At 40.0% G+C, this 18720-nt stretch overlaps 1 protein-coding gene across 1 annotated transcript in view; it reads left to right on the top strand.

Moving 5' to 3' along the window:
- The first annotated feature begins 5196 nt into the window (after positions 1-5196).
- The window catches only part of OSTN (osteocrin), a 111270-nt gene continuing 97746 nt past the window's right edge, over positions 5197-18720 (top strand). Inside the window, exon 1 of the mRNA XM_077490309.1 lies at positions 5197-5269. The gene's annotated coding sequence lies outside the window, so the exon portion shown is untranslated. The remainder of the gene's footprint in view (positions 5270-18720) is intronic.

Raw genomic sequence — 18720 nt, 5'->3', positions numbered from 1 at the left:
TCCTCAATAGTTTCAGTGGTATTTGTACTGAATTTAAGAGGTTTAGCCTGTTGTGAGGAACAAGGCTATGAGGAGACTGCCGCCGCCATCTTGGAAGACGGCTTCTCTTTGCTTGTGCCGCTTTTGAGTTTTGCTTTTGTGCCCTTCAAAACCATACTCATATATGCCTGAGGCTTTGTGGTAGGTTTTTCTGTCGTTTTATAAAATATTAGGGACTTCTGAGACCTGTAGTCCTCCTGCGCGGCCGTCACAGGAGCGGAGCTCTAAGCCGTCCTCCTAGGCACCCGCGCATGCGCCCTCCGTAAACATTTATTCATATAAAAATGGTTACAGCAATACAAAATACAGTATAACGTAAACATAAAACAAATTAACCTGCACTTTGCCATTGAAAAGAATTGTGGCAGATGTGAGGGAGATGATAGAGAGGAAGGGAGGAGGAGGGTTATTGTGTAAGATGTCTATCACTAACGGGATCACTGCTATCTGTTGGCTCACTGGAATCTTTTTCTGCTTATGCGACTTAAAGCAGTAGTAAAGTCTTTTTTTTTTACTTTTACCTACAGGTAAGCCTATAATAAGGTAAAAAGAATATCTCCTAAACCTGTACGGTTTAGGAGATATTCCCCTCGCAATGAGCCACTGACTTCAGCAGTGCATAAGCTCCGGGGATTCTCGGCTGAAAGTCCAGCAGATGTCGGACCTTGCCGGAAAGAAGTCTCCCGCGAGCATGCATATAAAAAAAATTGAAAACAATTATTTTTTTTTTTACTCACCAGAAACCCCTGTTGCTAGGCAGTCTTCCTAATCTGCCTCTTCCTATTTCGCGGCGCTGTTTCTTCAATTCTACCTCCTTGGCGAGCGGCCCCATTGTCTTCTGGGACATGTGTATGTCCCAAGAAACAACGGGGCCATTCACAAAGCGTTGCGCGGCTCGTGCATGCACAGTAGGAAACGGCAGTGAAGCCACAAGGCTCCACTGCCAGTTTCTCTTAGTTAGGATGATGGTGCTTACCGCCGATCCGAATGACGTATTTTTCCTCGGGACGCCCGACATCGCTGGCTTGCTGGACAGGTAAGTGTCCTTATTTAAAATCAGCAGCTACAGTGTTTGTAGCTGCTGACTTTTTTTTTTTTTTAAACGCTCGGAACACCCCTTTAAAGTGACAGAACTCAAATCAAAGCCTAATTCTAGGAGGCATGTCCATGGCAGTCTTGACTCACAGGAAGTGGTTTGAATGATGCTGGGGACCAGCCCTTAGCACTATGTTTAATTTTCTTAAACTGGAAGTGAAGATTAGAAATTACACCACCATCGAGCTCTTCTGGCTGTACTTCCTGACGGCTCATTCGAACTCCAGGCACACAAAAAAAGAAAGGAATGACTACACTCATTGCAGTTCAAGTTAATTGAATGAGGGTGTACAAATAAAATTTTGATGGCTTTAAATGTAGGGAAAATCAGCACTACTAGCCAACATTGTCAATGGCCTTGATTTCCTCTCTCTAAGCTGTGCAAGGCTTCTGAGAGATAGTTTGCTAGAAAATAAGGAAATCAGCAAACTAGAATAGCTATCTTACCCCCTGTATAAGCTGACCTATGAAAGTAGACAATGCCCGGGGAAATTTGATAAAATTTGGTCATCCTGGATAGATGCGTCCGCTGATCTTGGTTCCCCCTCCCCCTAACTTTGAGTTGAGCTGAGACGGTGGTGATCCCCCCCCCCCCCCCCCGGCTGACCGCCCTGTCCTCTCTCTCCCGACTATTTCCTCCCTGGCCCCCCCCTTCCGCGGGCTCGCGCAAATGTCAGGTACCTGTATGATGGCTGTGAAGTTCCGCTGGGGATGTCCTGCATTTATGATAGAGTAATGGATACTCCTGTTATCTGTACTGCTGGATTATTGATTTAAGAATGGTTACTGGATGAAGGTGGTTTTTTTTTTTTCCTTTCTACAACTGTGTAATATCGGATCTACTGTACTTTGCAATGTAATGCTGATTTGTCTAATAAAATTTTCTGTTAAAAAAAAAAAAGAATAGCTATCTTAATACAGCTCCTTCATGGATAGCCACAATATTCACACGCTACTATAAGGAGAAATTAAAATCTTCCTAGCCTTTGCCAGTGTTCTTGTACCTAAAATTATTCTTACAATCAGCATTGCAGTCTCTGCATCCTCTTGAAGTCAGTATAGATTTTACATTACTGTTCACCCGCTTTCATTCCAGGGCTGCATACACCAAAGAAAGATTGTTTCCATCTGTCTAAATCTTTATAAAGGTCATTTAAAGATATGAACCAAGCAAATATACTTTACTGTTTTGATTTATGTCATTCTTTACTACCTTTCTAACCTACACTATATTACCAAAAGTATTGGGACGCATGCCTTTACACACACACAAGGAACTTTACTGGCATCCCAGTCTTAGTCCATAGGGCTCGATATTGTGTTGGCCCACCCTTTGTAGCTACAGTATAACAGCTTCAACTCTTCTGGGTAGGCTATTCACAAGGTTTAGGAGTGCATCTATGGGAATGTTAGGTCAGGCACTGATGTTGGAAGAGAAAGCCTGGCTCGCAGACTCCACCCTAATTGAGTCCAAAGGTGTTCTATCGGGTTGAGTTCAGGACTCTGTGCAGGCCAGTCAAGTTCCTCCACCCCAAAAATCACTCATCCATGTCATTTTGGACCTTTGTTTGTGCACTGGTGCGCAGTCATGTTGGAACAGGAAGGGGCCATCCCCAAACTGTTTCCATAAAGTTGGGAGCATGAAATTGTCCAAAATGTCTTGGAATGCTGACGCCTTAAGAGTTCCCTTCACTGGAACTAAGGGGCCAGGCACCACCTCTGAAAAGCAACCCTGCACCATAATCCCTTCTCCACCAAATTATTTGGACCAATGCACAAAGCAAGGTCCATAAAGACATGGATGAATGAGTTGGGGGTGAAGGAACTTGACTGACCTACACAGAGTCCTGATCTCAATCCAATAGAACACCTCTGGGATGAATTAGAGCGAGGACTGCAAGCCAGGCCTTCTCGTCCACATCTGTGCCTGACCTCACAAATGCTCTTCTGGCAGAATGGTCAAACATTCCCATAGACAAACTCCTAAACCTTGTGGACAGCCTTCCCAGAAGAGTTGAAGCTTTTATAGTGGCAAATGGTGGGTCAACTCAATATTGAACCCTACAGACAAGACTGGGATTTCATTAAAGTTCATGTGCGTGTAAAGGCGGGCATCCCAATACGTTTGGTAATATAGTGGATCTCTAGTTTTATCTTTATACATTGTTAGTGCTGGTTGTGCATCCTTTGAAGAATCAAAGTCCAGAACCATTAACACCCTCAACCAACACATTTGGTTTTTCCCTTTCTCCTGCATGTTTCGCCTATCAATCTCATGTATATATATAAATAAACTATTCTTTTAATTTTCCATAACTACTTCCCTCTGCAGAACTCAATATTCTTTCTATGTGGCATCTTTGCTCTTGTGTCCTATCCCACGTCTGATTTTTGACTGTCTCAAAAGGTAAAAAAAAAAGGAAAACATGTATAAGGAAAGACATATATTATATCAGTTACCCAATATTATTAACCAGGTCACTTTGTTTTCTTTTAGTATATGCCCAATGCTTCCATTTGTTTATCCGTTTTTTGTGTCATTAGCTCATATTCCTTTCCTTTGCTTGTGTTATACTTCAGTTTATATATTTATTCGATATTACATGGAACCTAAATGTGATTTTTCAGTCTAAATAGAAATTCCCTATTCCTGCTGACTCAAAACTGTCATAATCAGGCGCTCCACTTATAGGCCCCTGTTTAACAGAGTTCATTTATAAAGGGTAAGTGTAATTTTTGTTTAGGTGGACACTAGGATTGCAAGGCTTACAATCTTGCAATAGTTAAATAATCACAGCATTTTATTTTGAAAGCCCCGATATTGTAAGTGCAACTGGTAAATATTGATCTCTTTTGATATCTAGCAAAGATTCACACATGAATAGTCTTATATTTCACACTCATGTGTACATTTCAGGATGAAGAAACTGACCAGCAATTCACTCTGATACAAACAATACTTTCCAGGTAAATCATAATTTACAACTGCTATTAAACATTAGTGTACCAATGGATGTAATTAGCCATAACTCATGAACTACATAAAACCAAGGAATATTCAAAAGAATCCCAATAAACCTGCATATGGTAAATGTATTTATTAATATAGAGATATTAGTGGTGTATATATCTCTGTAACATCATCTTCCTCTCCTTTTGGCAATGTATTCTCATGTAGATCCATCAAAAATGCAGGCATTATATCAGAATGAGATTCCTAAGTCAGGATTTTACAAGTCTATTATCTCCTGTGCTTCTCTTTTTTATGTCATAAAGTGGGAAATAATACAGTATATACAAATATACAAGTATATGGTATGTGACACAAACTGTCATCTATTTCAGAACATGTTTAAAGGAAAATCAACTATTGGTATACAGTAACTAAAAATAAGATGGATATGGAACAATTTCAACCAGCAGAAAAAAGAAATAAGAAAAAAGTACGAACCACAATCCAAATTCAGCATAGAGTTTGATTCTATAATTTTTTATTTTAGTTCCAAAAAGCTAACCCATTTCCTGAGGTTTGGATATGTCAAATAAAATGCTGGGGTAAAAATGAAATAAGAATTGTAATTACAGATTATTCGCGATGAAGCACTAATACAGTTGAAATAACTCTACTCCATTTGCAACTGAACCAATTTTTTCCCCAACAAGTGAAAACAAAAAACAAAAAAAAAAAAATATATATATATATATATATATATATATATATATATATATATATATATATATATATATATATAGACAATTTCTGATTCTGAGCAAAAATTATTTAATTTATTATACACGGTCAGCAATGTCTACATGTCTACTGATCATTTTCTACATAAGCAGCACGTATCTTTTTCCTTAGACGGTGAACTATCCTATGCAGAAAAAAGAGGAAACAAAGGTAAAAGGATGGAAGACACAGTGGAAGTACAGTCTTAAAATAAAGATCAGTGGAAAATGCAGAAAAAATGATGTAAGAAAGACCTAGGCAGGGATTGGAGTGAGGAGGCTGGATCAGGGTCTATAAATTCTCACAGAAAAAGCTCAAAAAAGCAAAGATTAGACAGGAGGAGGAGGAGGAGACACAAGCACACAGAGCAGACATAAACTTTCAATTAGTTGAATTCTATTCAAGGTAAGCAGCAGGGGGATTAACTGCGTGCTAACTGGTCTTCTGTACTTCATATACTACATGCATGTTATTACTGTATATTACTTATATAATACAATTTATTGAACAATTACACCTGGACTGTTATCTAGTCTTTTTAAAGAAATTTACTAGGACAGATAAAAAAATGAATTAATTATTTACTATTTAATATATAGAGTGTTTTTATAGTTATTATTTAATTATCAGTCAAAATGTTAAGGTTTGATCACATATAAACCAGAACATGTTTGTTGAGTTTTTTTTTTTTTACCTGCCTATATTGTTAACTAAAAATATTTCTGTACCAGCTATTTACGGTATTTATTATTTTTTACTATAAATCAAGTCTCTGAAGACTTGAATGATTTTAAACCTGATAAGTATGTTCAATATATTGCTTCCTAATATTAAGCATGCTCTGTGTATAATACTATTCTATACATGTACTAGTGAAGATCAGAAATATTTTTTAATAAATATAGGCAAAAAAGCAACCTGATTAACAGGAGCCTGGATCTACTTCCTTGTGTCAGAATTTTATTTATTTTATTTATCGCAATCTGATACTTGGCGGGGAGAGCTATGTTCACTTTAATCATGGCATCATATGCAAGGGGAAAAAGTGTGTTTTTTTTTTTTTTTCGTTCCTCTGTACATGTAATGGGTTATAAAATTAACAGAGGTTTACTCTGAAACCACCAATGAGGATAATATAGATTTATTAATGTTTGCCCAATTCAATTGTAAAACAATATGGAATTAATTGCTAAAGGAGTATCTAACCTGTATATGCAACCCAATCTGGTTAAGAACTGAATTTCCCCAGAATCTTACTGTATATTAAAGTGCAAAAAGTCTAGAATTAAAATGACTCCTATATCAAATCAGAAAAGGGTTTTACATGTGCTAAGCTGGCTTTACAAATGTTTCTCACTGCATATGGATTCCCAGGTCTGTTTATTAAAAGGCATACAAAATGATGTAATCTTCATATGAAGTGCAGGAAACATTGATTCCATGTGGCAGCTTTGCTAGTCATATTTCATTTTTATAATTCAGCTATGGTATCCGCAACTACAAGAAGTGTGTAAACATTGCACAGAATAAAACAAGTAGATTAAAACATGTTATTGTATTTGTATTTAATGTCATGTTTTTTATAGATTTTGTGGCCTAACTAAAAATGTAAACCCCAAAATAGAAGTAGACTAAAAAACAATGCATTATAATGTTTCAATGACTGTCATAGAAAGTTGTATAATATATTGAAGCAATATTAAGAAACAACAGAAGAGTGTACCTTGCCTATGAAGATTTACAATCTAGATTAGGGGTAGAAACAAGTGGTAAGGGAATACGCAAACGTTATAGACGGTTGCAATTCGCTGATTTACTAAACAAGGAGAATTTTCAAGTGACGGAGCTTCATTAGTGAAGTTATGTCACGGAATTATGTGCAGGACAAAATCATGTTTTTTGGGGGGTTTTTTGTTTGTTTTGTTTTTTATTTATCTGTACATACAGGCATACCCCACTTTTAAGTATACAATGGGGTTTATTTACTAAAGCTGTAAAGTGTAAAATCAATCTCACTTCTGCATAGAAACCAATGAGCTTCCAGATTTTATTACCAAAGCTTAATTGGACAAGCTTGGGTTTCTATGCAGAAGTGAGCCTGATTTTGCACTTTCCAGCTTTAGTAAATAAACCCCATTGTGTACCCAAAGGTGGGGTATGCCTGTATTTGAATATTCAAAAGGCAAGCAGCCTGACTTTTCTAAGTGAGCATCCGCTACTCTTTTAAGTCAACCAGAGTGCATTCATTATTTGAAAGTAGAGGAGGAAGCAGTGACAAAAGGTGGAGCAAAAAATGTATCAATGAACACTTAGCAGTCCTTAAAAGTTTCAATTTATACATCCTATGATTTAAAACAGTTCTGCTGAAAGCATTATTAAACCCCCAAAAAAATGAAATATATTGCAGCTTACCAATCATTAGATGTGGTAGCTGCATTCTTTTTTTAAGGTTTTTTTTTTCCCTCTGTTTTCACCTGGTCATCTGGTGAACAACACACCTTCTGTATTTGAGTGCCTCCACTCTGGATGAAGGAAAAGAGTAGGCACAGCAGACACCAGCATTGTTAATCCGGGAGGCGGGGCGTGTTAGATGTACCGGCAAATTTAGATATTCCAACAAACTGAAGCCAAACTCCAGCTAACATTGCAGTTACACAAGCAATTTCAGCAAACTTCTTTAAGGATAAAGGTTTTATATAGTGGTAAAGAGTTTTACAGTCAGTAGTGAATGGTTTATCTCAACACTGATACATTTGCAGGAGAGCTTGTTCTGTTGAAAAACAACAGATTTATGGGCTGGAACACCAGGGGAAAATAAAAAAAGAAATCCTAAAAAATACACGTGTAATATGGATTGCGCTAACTACCACCATAACTCATTAAATGTCAGATACCACTTTCACAGTGTTTTATAAAAACCAAAAGTGCTGTGCATAAATTAATACTCCTATAAGCTCCTTGCTCCACCCTTAATAAAAGCATATATCTTCTATATTGCTATATAAAGTGCAATTCATTATTGTAAACAATACCAAAAAATATATAGAAAGAAAAAGAGAACAGAAAACATTATATAGCAATATAGAAGATATATGCTTTCATTAAGGGTGGAGCGAAGAGCTTATAAGAGTATTAATTTATGCATGGCACTTTTGGTTTTTATAAAACACTGTGAAAGTGATATCTGACATTCAATGAGTTGTGGTGGTAGTTAGCGCAATCCATATTACACGTATATTTTGAATTGAATTTGTCTACTTATATAGTGACATTCATATTAGATTGCAGCAAACTAAGATATAATCTGTTGGTTCCTTTTTGCGCTGGTAGTCCACTGTTTTTCAAATGCAGCCAAAACATAAAAAATTTGGTAAGCTGTGAAATAATAAATGTTTGCTTTTGGGTTTAATATCTCATTAAGTTTTGAAGCTTACAACGAGTTTTATTCCTTTTTTTTTAATTCAACCTTCCATTGACTAGTATCAACTCCTCTCTTGACTAGTAAAATCCTCTTTTAGGTGCCTTTTTTTTTATCTTTAATGCTTCTGCAGAAAGTAGTCTGCAGTTTCACCCCCTATGACTAAGCCCCAGTGGGTGGGGCAAAACATCTCAGAGGACATGGCGCGTGGAGCGGTGCAAGGATAAGGCCAGCTTATACATGTTAACCACGTAGACTGGATAGGGTTGAGTGGTGAGTTTTTCAAGTCTGCAATTTCACCACATCAGATCTCTAGACACGTTGGGTTGATTTACTAAAACTGGAGAGTGCAAAATCTGGTGCAGCTGTGGATAGAAACCAATCCACTTTCAGGTTTTTCATTTTGTCAAAGCTTAATTTAACAAGTTGAAGTTAGAAGCTACCATTGGCTACCATGCACAGCTGCACCAGATTTTGCATTCTTCAGTTTTAGTAAATCAACCTGTGATGTGTCTCTAAAATACTGTTTGTTAATTAATATGGCCAAAGCCAGATAAGAAGAGCGAATTCTGGTATGATATCATCCTTCTGAAGTGGCATATTGTTTGTAAGAAATTGCTTTTAACCGATTTGGATTGGTAATATAAACACAGGCTCACCAAGCCCATATAAAATATACCTTGTCGATAAGTAGAGCCTGTTTGAACAGTTTACAGAAATTTAAGTGACTGCAGTGAAAATTTAAAAAAAAAATTAAAACTATTTTATTTTTAAGTATAATGTGCATCCTCTACTTTCACCAATCACCCAAGTTTATGCTGAATATTAGCATGAATCCACTCTAATTTGGCCACTAGAACTCACCTTCGGTCAAGACAAATTTTTCTTTTAAATGTGTGTGTTTTTATTTTATATATAACGTTTCTTACTCAATGAGAAATACAATAATGTATAATAACATGTATGGAACTTTTAGTAACTTATCTAATTAGATGATATAACATTTTTCTGCAATCTGTAAGTATCTGTTTATAATGGATTAAGATAGAAAACTTCATCTGGGAATAGTCATGGTCTACAATATTCTGGGACAATAGTGTCAAGATAACCACCTTCATGGTATTTTCTTTGCAGCATCTTGCATTGATAATGGAAATGGAAATGTGATTGATAACTTTGCACTGCTGACTATTTGGTAAAATCAGCATCAATTTCAGAAGAAAAAGTTTCTGCAGTGTGTTGTAGCAATACCATGACCTACCCTACAACACATTTGCGTGGTGCAGACATGTTTGTATTTTGTTTCATGTATAAGGTTAGGTTCACACCAGATGCATTGGGACTTCATTTGGTGGCTATTCCAGCACAATCCCACCACATAGGGCAAAAAGCAATGTCTCCCTATCTACATCAGTTCTTTTTTCAGCACAGCACAATATGGGGGGGGGGGGGGGGACAATCCACTGACCAAGCGGCCGGCAATTGATCTTTATGAAATGTCTTTGTGACATCTGAATACAGTTTGTTAAAAAAAGGAAACAATACGATCTGCTGAGATTAGTACATCATCACTATGCTGAGCTCAGCCAGACCAATTACTCTCTCTACAGCTTCCTTTTGCTGAAAATGTATTTGAGATTTTGTCGTCACACTAATCACTTGTATTGGTAGAAAGTTTAGTTTTATTGGATATAGAGTACAGGCCTTTTATTGCTTTTAGATACATCATACAAGCATCCTCTTTATTCAAGTAAATAACATTCTAAGATAATAAAAGGAAGGTAAAGGAAGATAAAGGTAAAGGTAAAGGAACACCAACCTCAGTTAACCACCTCCCGAACACCATATTGACAAATGACAGCAGAGAAGGGTAGCTCATGTTTTGAGACAATGTCAATTGACAGTGCCCAGTTTAGTCGCAATCATGCACCCGCGGGGGTGCGCAGTGTGCCGATCGCGGGCGCGGCGTGTCTTTGCCACGGCTCTTTACCCATGTGATCAGCTGTGTCCAATCTCAGCCGGTCACATGTAAAGTAGGAGATGCCGTTTTTCGGCTCTCCTCGGCTCACACTGACAGAGTGTGAGGTGAGGAGAGCTGATCAGTGGCATATCCTCACAGGGGAAATGTGTATAGGTAATTAGGGCACTGATCAACAGTGCCTTGATTATAATGCAGTCCCAAAAGTGCTCATCAATGATGCCACTCTGTGCCCATTAGTGACACCACTCTGTGCCCATCAGTGACACCATTCTGTGCCCATAACTGAGGCCAATCTTAATCTTACACATTAGGGAGACTACTCAGAGCAGTCGTTTGCAGTGGCGGCTGGTGAAGTTTTAATATGGGGGGGGGGCACCAGACTCCACCCTTCCTTTTTGACCCCCCCCACTTCTCATAAGCCCTACCCCTTATAGAATCCACCCACTCTGTCCCCAGTATTCCTCTTGCTTCCACCCATAGTGTCAGGAGTATACAGCTCAGCATCACAGGACAGGAGTATACAGCCCCAGAATCACAGGACAGGAGTATACAGCCCCAGAATCACAGAACAGAATTATCCAGCTCCAGAATCACAGGACAGAGTATACTGCTCAACCTCACAGATCAGGGAATACAGCTCAGCCTCACAGATCAGGGTATATAGCTCAGCATTACATATCAGGGTATATAGCTCAGCCGCACAGATCAGGGTATATAGCTCAGCCTCACAGATCAGGGTATATAGCTCTGCCTCACAGATCAGGGTATATAGCTCGGCCCCACAGATCAGGGTATATAGTTCAGCCTTACAGATCAGGGTATATATCTCAGCCTCACAGATCAGGGTATATAGCTCGGGCTCACAGATTAGGATATATAGCTCAGTCTCACAGATCAGGGTATACAGGTATACATTATCTGTCCTGTATACAGAGAGCTATATACACCCACCTTACTTCCTGTATATAGAGACCTTCCTCCATCATCACTGATTGCAGATATAATCATCTGTCTTGTATACAGCTATATATACAGTAACAAGACAGATGATGTATATCTGCAGTCAATGATGATGGAGGAAGGTCTCTATATACAGGAAGGAAGAAGGTGGGTGTATATAGCTGTATACACTACACAGAACAGATGTACTCACAATTTGTGAGTGCTGCTTGATACCCCTTATTTAAACTGCTTGTAACTTACTAATCAATAACACAATAATGGCGGAACCCTCTAATGTATGGCGATCTCAATACACTTCAATATCACCACAATACCAGTCTCTGTGATATGTAACGTCACGTATAATACACATCACATTGAAAATAAGAAAAAAAAAATGACTGCAAACTTAGCAGGGAAAACCTTCCTACAGATATTTGGCAGTGGACAGTGTCAGTAAGGCAGTGGACAGTGTTCACTGATTATCAGTGCAGCCTATCAGTGCCCATAAGTTCAGCCTCATCAGTGCAGCATATCAGTGCAGTCTTATCAGTGCCCAAAGGTGTGGCCTCAGTATCCATCAGTGCAGCATATCAGTGCCCATAAGTACCGCCTGACTGTTCTCATCCCTGCAAACTCATCTGTGCTCACCAGTGCAGCCTATCTGTGCCCATGAGTGCGATCTCATCTGTGCACATCAGTGGTGTCTCATCTGTGCCCACCAGTGCCATCTCATCTGTGCCCACTAGTGCGGTTTGATCTGTGCCCACCAGAGCCACCCTTATTTAAACTGCTTGTAACTTACTAATCAATAACACAATAATGGTGGCACCCTCTAATGTATGGACATTTCAACAAACTGCAATATCACCATAATACCAGTCTCAGTAATACCAGTCTCACCACAATACCAGTCTCATAATACCAATCTGTGATATATGACGTCACATATAATACACATCACACTAAAAAAAAGACATGTGCCCATCAATGTGGTCTCATCTGTGCCCACAAGTGCCATATAATCTGTGCACACCAGTGCCCATAAGTGCGGTCTCATCTGTGCCCATCACTGCGGTCTTATCTGTGCCCATCACTGCACTCTCATATGTGACCATCACTGCGGTCTCATCTGTGCCAACCAGTGCAGCCTATCTGTGCCCACCAGTGCCCATAAGTGTGGTCTCATCTGTGCCCACCAATGCCATCTCACCTGTGCTCACCAGTGCCATCCCATCTGAGCCCACCAGTGCCCATAAGTGCGGTCTCATCTGTGCCCATCACTGCAGTCTTATCTGTGCCCACCAGTGCAGCCTATCTGTGCCCACTAGTGCAGCCTATCTGTGCCCACCAGTGCCCATCAGTGCAGTCTCATCTATCTGTACCCATCAATGGCATCTCATCTGTCCCCACCAGTGCAGTCTCATCTGTGCCCACTAGTGCAGTCTCATCTGTGCCCACCAGAGTCGTCTCATCTGTGCCCACCAGCTGTATACATTACACGGGACAGATGTAATCACGATTTGTGTATATTATCTGTACAGTGTATACAGCTATATACACCCACCTTCTTCCTTCCTATATATAGAGAGTATCTATATACAGGAAGGAATAAGGTGGGTGTATATAGCTGTATACACTACACAGATAATATACACAAATTGTGATTACATCCGTCCTGTGTAGTGTATACAGCTATATACACACGCCTTCTTCCTTCCTGTATATAGAGAGTCTTTATATACAGGAAGGAAGAAGGTGGGTGTATATAGATGTATACACTACACAGGGCAGATGTAATCACAATGTATGTATATTATCTGTGTGGTGTGTGCAGCTAATTCACACACATGACAACGAGGTAGAGCAGAATTATTCCCTAAAATGTCACCCTGATCATGGATCCAGTCCAGCCACATGATCATCTGCGGAGGAACAGATGGGCAGGAGGCTAGATCCAGTGCAGTCCAAGAGATGTCTGAGCCTGGGGACTGCGGCGCCCGTGGCACCAGCACTTATCGTTACTCCGGCATCGCTCGGGGCCTTCCTCAATCCGCATGCACTGTCTACTTGTGACTCACTGAGTGATGGCCAGGAAACGGGTAGTGACAGCTCGGTGCTGCGAAAAGCACTGCCCACCGTCCTCTGGTCCCCGCCACTCAAACTCAGACAAGGGACAAAAGAGTGTAGAGTGGGGAGTATTCGGCGTGCATCGCTTGTGCCCCGAACACCCCTTAAACACTGGCAAATCAGCTTTCCAGCTTGCAATCTGCTGATTGCAAGCTGGGAAGCTTCCCATAAACCACTGTGTGTCTGGTGCCAGGTCTCTTAACCTCCCTGGCGGTACGATTATTTTGGATTTTAGGTGCTAAAAGCGGTACAATTATTTTGCATGAAAATTTGGCGTTTCATATTGTAGTCCTGTAATTCTTAAGCCGCGTACACACGGGCGGACTGTCTGGCCAACTTAGTCCGTCGAAACACATTTCAGCGGACAGTCCGCTCGTGTGTGGGCTTCAGCGGACTTTTTCAGCGTGCAGTCTGGCGGACTAAGTATTTCGGAATTTCCGTAATATTGTCCGTCAGACTTTGGTTTCAGCGGACAATCCGCTCGTGAGTAGGCTAGTTGGACGGACTAAGTATGGCGCATGCTCAGAAAGGATTTACACGGCGAAAGGTTGCATTGCTGTGTATTGGACTTCCTATTTCTAGTCCCGTCGTACGTGCTGTACACGTCATCGTGCAAACTTTCGACGGACTGTTTTGCATCCGTGTGTGGTCAAGTCCGTTCATTCGAAAGTAGGACGGACTGTCCGTCGGATTGTCTAACGGACTAAGTTGGCCATACAGTCCGCCCGTGTGTATGCGGCTTTAGCAATAATTCACTTAAATCTGTCCAAACCAGAGTCTAGCAGACATCCCGGGTATGATAAAGTTTGAAAAATGAAATCATAAATTATAATATAATAAATAATTAAAAATAATTGCACCAAATAATAATATAACAATAATAGAAATTATTCAATAATGTAATCAAATCAAAAACACTGAAATTTGCTCAGTTGCAGAATTGTCACTGTCATTATTTTTCAATATTTGATGACGAATCTCCCCACAAATCACTATCGCTCAATTCTGCAAGTGATTACAATTTATCATCGCTGTTTTCTAGCTGGTCTAAAATCATTTTTGATGTAAGGGGACAGTTTTGGTTGCTATGGACAATCTCCAGTTTCCAGGCATAAAGAACAGTTTTTATTATATAAAACTGCATGCAGGACACTGGACAGACCACTATGGACAAAGGGGATGTGAAATTATTACATACAGCAATGCAATCTGTAAGATTACATTATACTGTATGTATAGTGAGTGTTTCACTTTTTGAATTTGGCGCCGATCTCGCCGCTCACAGGGAACGGAGATAGGCTCCGTGATAGATCGAGCGAGACACGGCTCGCTCGTACAGCGCGGGGACATCGCGGGATCCAAGGGAGAAGGTAAGTAAGCGTCATCCTGGATCCAGCGATGCGGTCCTGAGTCTGGCTCGGGGTTACCACTTTTGGTATAAAAATTCCACCCCGAGCCAGACTCGGGAATACCGTCAGGGGGGTTAAAGTGACCATTTTTTATTTTTTGAGAATAGCTTGGGGGGGGGGCAGCGCCCCTGCTCCCCCTATGGATGGGCCGCTGCTTGTCGTTTGAATAAACTGACATGGCTGCGCTGATGCTTTCTAGGCACTGGTGTATGTGTATGAAGCTGTTAAACAAAATATATTTCAGCACTTTTATTTGCAGAGTTCTCTATAAAATTAAGGGACTGTGCCAGATGCCCCTTTGTCACTTTGCTGCAATTCTGTGAATACAAAATATTTTGAGATCCTATACCCCTTATTGCTACCCATAAATTTAGTTGTTTTTTTTTTTTGCATGCTTTTGAATCCTCGCTACTGGAAGCTTTTTTTTTTTTTTAACTCTAGGTAAGCTGCTCTGACAGCATGATGTGAGATTTTTAAAAGTGTCAAGAACTAGACTGCATATAATATCCTCTCCTACTGAAAGATGGTAAACATGTTAAGTATATATATATTTATATGTATGTATATATATATATATATATATATATATATATATATATATATATATATACACAAACAAAGGTGTATTGGAGGCCTAACTACAACACCAACTCAGCGCCAGTGCAGTCCTCAAACAAATCAGCAGACGAAGAAATATACTAAGAAATCTTGAAAAATATAACGAAATATTTAAAAAGAGTAAACAGCTGTTTAACAGATAAAACAAAATGTCAAAACATTAGTAAAAATATTCACAGTCCAATTGCTGAAAACAGTATTACTAAAACAGCGCTAAAAAAATGATATTAGTCCAATATCATAGTGTGTAGTCTTCCCTACACAGTGCAGTTAATAAATGGTGAATGATATGTTGAGACAGTTCAAACGGAGAAATGGTTCTGAGCGTAGACTTCAAAATATAGACAGAAAGTGCACCTGTCACCAAGATACAAATACAGTCCACTGCGTGCTGCACACTCCCCTTGGGGGTCTCACTCACCAGACTCCGCCGGGTAAATAGGCATTCAATACAACCCACTGTCACAGAGACATGTCCTATTTCCTCATCATCATCACCATGAATTTCCTAAAATGCAGGGGTTCCACAGTATTCATTCAGTAGTCATAAAATGCAAACAGAATCCACACTATATGCGGATTCTGTTTGCATTTTATGACAATATTGTGGAACCCCTGCATTTTGGGAAATTCATGGTGATGATGATGAGGAAATAGGACGTGTCTCTGTGACAGTGGGTTGTATTGAATGCCTATTTACCCAGCGGAGTCTGGTGAGTGAGACCCCCAGGGGGAGTGTGCAGCACGCGGTGGACTGTATTTGTATCTTGGTGACAAGTGCACTTTCTGTCTATATTTTGAAGTCTACGCTCAGAACCATTTCTCCGTTTGAACTGTCTCAACATATCATTCACCATTTATTAACTGCACTGTGTAGGGAAGACTACACACTATGATATTGGACTAATATCATTTTTCCTAGCGCTGTTTTAGTAATACTGTTTTCAGCAATTGGACTGTGAATATTTTTACTAATGTTTTGATATATATATATATATATATATATATATATATATAGTTAAAGTCTATGGGACACGAACATAAAAAATCAAAAGTGCTCATTTTAAAGGCTTATATGCAAGTTATTGTCATAAAAAGTGTTTGGAGACCTGGGTCCCTGCCCCAGGGACATATATCAATGCAAAAAAAGTTTTAAAAACAGCAGTTTTTTCGGGAGCAGTGATTTTTTTAATGTTTAAATTGAAACAATAAAAATGAAATATTCCTTTAAATATTGTGCCTGGGGAGGTGTCTATAGTCTGCTTGTAAAATGGCGGAGTTTTCCCATGTTTAGAACAGTACCACAGCAAAATAACAATTCTAAAAGAAAAATTATCATTTAAAACTGATCGAGTCTGTAATGAATTTTTGGGTCTCAGCAATATAGATAAAAATCATTGAAAAAAAGAGCATTGGGTCTGGTATGAATATTAAGGGGAAGACCCTTTGGGTCTGGAAGCCCCCTTTAACAAGGGGACCCCCAGATCCCGGCCTCTCCCCTGTGTGAAATATACCCCTACCTTTTCACAAAAAAAGTGTCAAAATGTTAAAACCGAAAAAGAAGAAAAAAATCTGCCACCGATCCTCCTTTATGAGAGGCTCCCACCATGTGACGCTTCATCGCCTTTGACAATTGTTATATAACTGAGGGCGGGGGCCACCCGGTGACATCCCACCCTCTCTGACGCCACAGGGACTTTCCCGTGGCTTCAGAGGGGGTGGGCCACCCGGTTATGTAAACAGGTGACCCCCTCCCCTCTGATGCCCCAAGGAAGACGTGGGAAAGTCCCTGTGGTGTCAGAGGGACGGGATCACCTGGGTACGTCACCAAGTGGCCCCGCCCTCAGTTATATAAAATAGTCAAAGGCACTGAATTGTCCCACGGCGGGAGCCTCCCATGGAGGCAGATCAGTGGCGGATTTTTTTTCTCTTTTTTGGCCTGTCGCAGCGTGAAGAAGAAGCTGAATGGACATTGTGAGACATTTTTATTTTTTATTTTTTAATAAAGAACTTGTCCCCAAGCTGTCTTGTCATTTTTAACATTTTGACACTATTTTGTGAAATGGTAGGGGTACATTTGTACCCTTTTATTATTTCACACAGGGGGAGGCTGGGATCTGGGGGTCCCCTTGTTAAAGAGGGCCTCCACATTCCGAAAAAGGCCCCCGCCCGCAGACCCCCACAACCACTGGGCAAGGGTTGCGGGGATGAGGCCCTTTATTCCCATCAACCTGGGGACAGGGTGATTTGGGTGGCTAACCTAAAGCACCCTCCCCATGTTAAGGGCATGTGGCCTGGTACAGTTCAGGAGGGGGGCACTCTCTTGTCCCCCCTCTTTTCCTGCAGCCTGCCAGGTTGGGTGCTTGGAGAAGGGTCTGGTATGGATTATGGGGGGGACCCCTACGCCATTTTTTAAAAAATGTTGGCGCAGGGTTCCCCTTAAAATCCATACCAGATCTGAAGTCTGGTATGGATTTTGGGGGGACCCCTACGCCATTTTTTAAAACATTTGGCACAGGGTTCCCCTTAATTTTTATATCACACCCCAAAGGACCTGGTATGGATTTTAGGGGGACCCCCACACTATTTTTTTTTAAAATTTTGGTTTGGGGTTCCCTTTAATATTCATACCAGGCCCAAAGGGCCTGGTAATGGACTAGGGGAGATCCCACGCTCTTTTTTTCAATGAGTTTTATCCATAGTGCCGATGCCCGACAATTTATTACAGCGATCAGTTTTAAATGACAATTTTTCCTTTAGAAATGTCATTTTGCTGTTGTACTGTTCTAAACATGGGAAAAATGCGCCACTTTACAGGCATATTATAGACACCCCCAGGCACAATATTTAAAGGTATATTTAATTTTTATTGTTTCACTCTAAGCATTAAAAAAAATCACTGCTCCCGAAAAAAACGGCTGTTTAAAAAAAAAAAATTTGCATTGATACATGTCCCCTGGGGTAGGACACAGGGACAATTTTTCTGACAATAACCTGCATATAAGCCTTTAAAATTAGCACTATTGATTATTCATGTTCGTGTCCCATAGACTTTAACGGTGTTCGTGTGTTCTGCCAAATTTTTTGCCTGTTCGGTATGTTCTTGTGCGAACCGAAACGGGGGGGGGGGGGTGTTTTGGCTCATCCCTAGTCTCTACCAGCTTTGCACATCTAGAGAGTGAAATACCGTAATTTCCCATTCTTCTTTGAAAAATAGCTAAAGCTCTGTCAGATTGGATGGAAAGTGTCTGAGAACAGCAATTTCCAAGTTTTGCCACAGATTCTCAATTCAATTTGGGTCTGGACTTTGATTGGGCCATTTAAACACAAGAATATGCTTTGATCTAAACCAGAGCTC

This window comes from Lithobates pipiens, unplaced genomic scaffold, assembly GCF_037356315.1.
Source record: "Lithobates pipiens isolate NorthernLeopardFrog02 unplaced genomic scaffold, aLitPip1_a1.2 Scaffold_18, whole genome shotgun sequence".
Lineage (NCBI taxonomy): Eukaryota > Metazoa > Chordata > Amphibia > Anura > Ranidae > Lithobates > Lithobates pipiens.
Note: the sequence above shows the minus strand (reverse complement) of the source record. Positions and strands in the feature narration are given on the sequence as shown.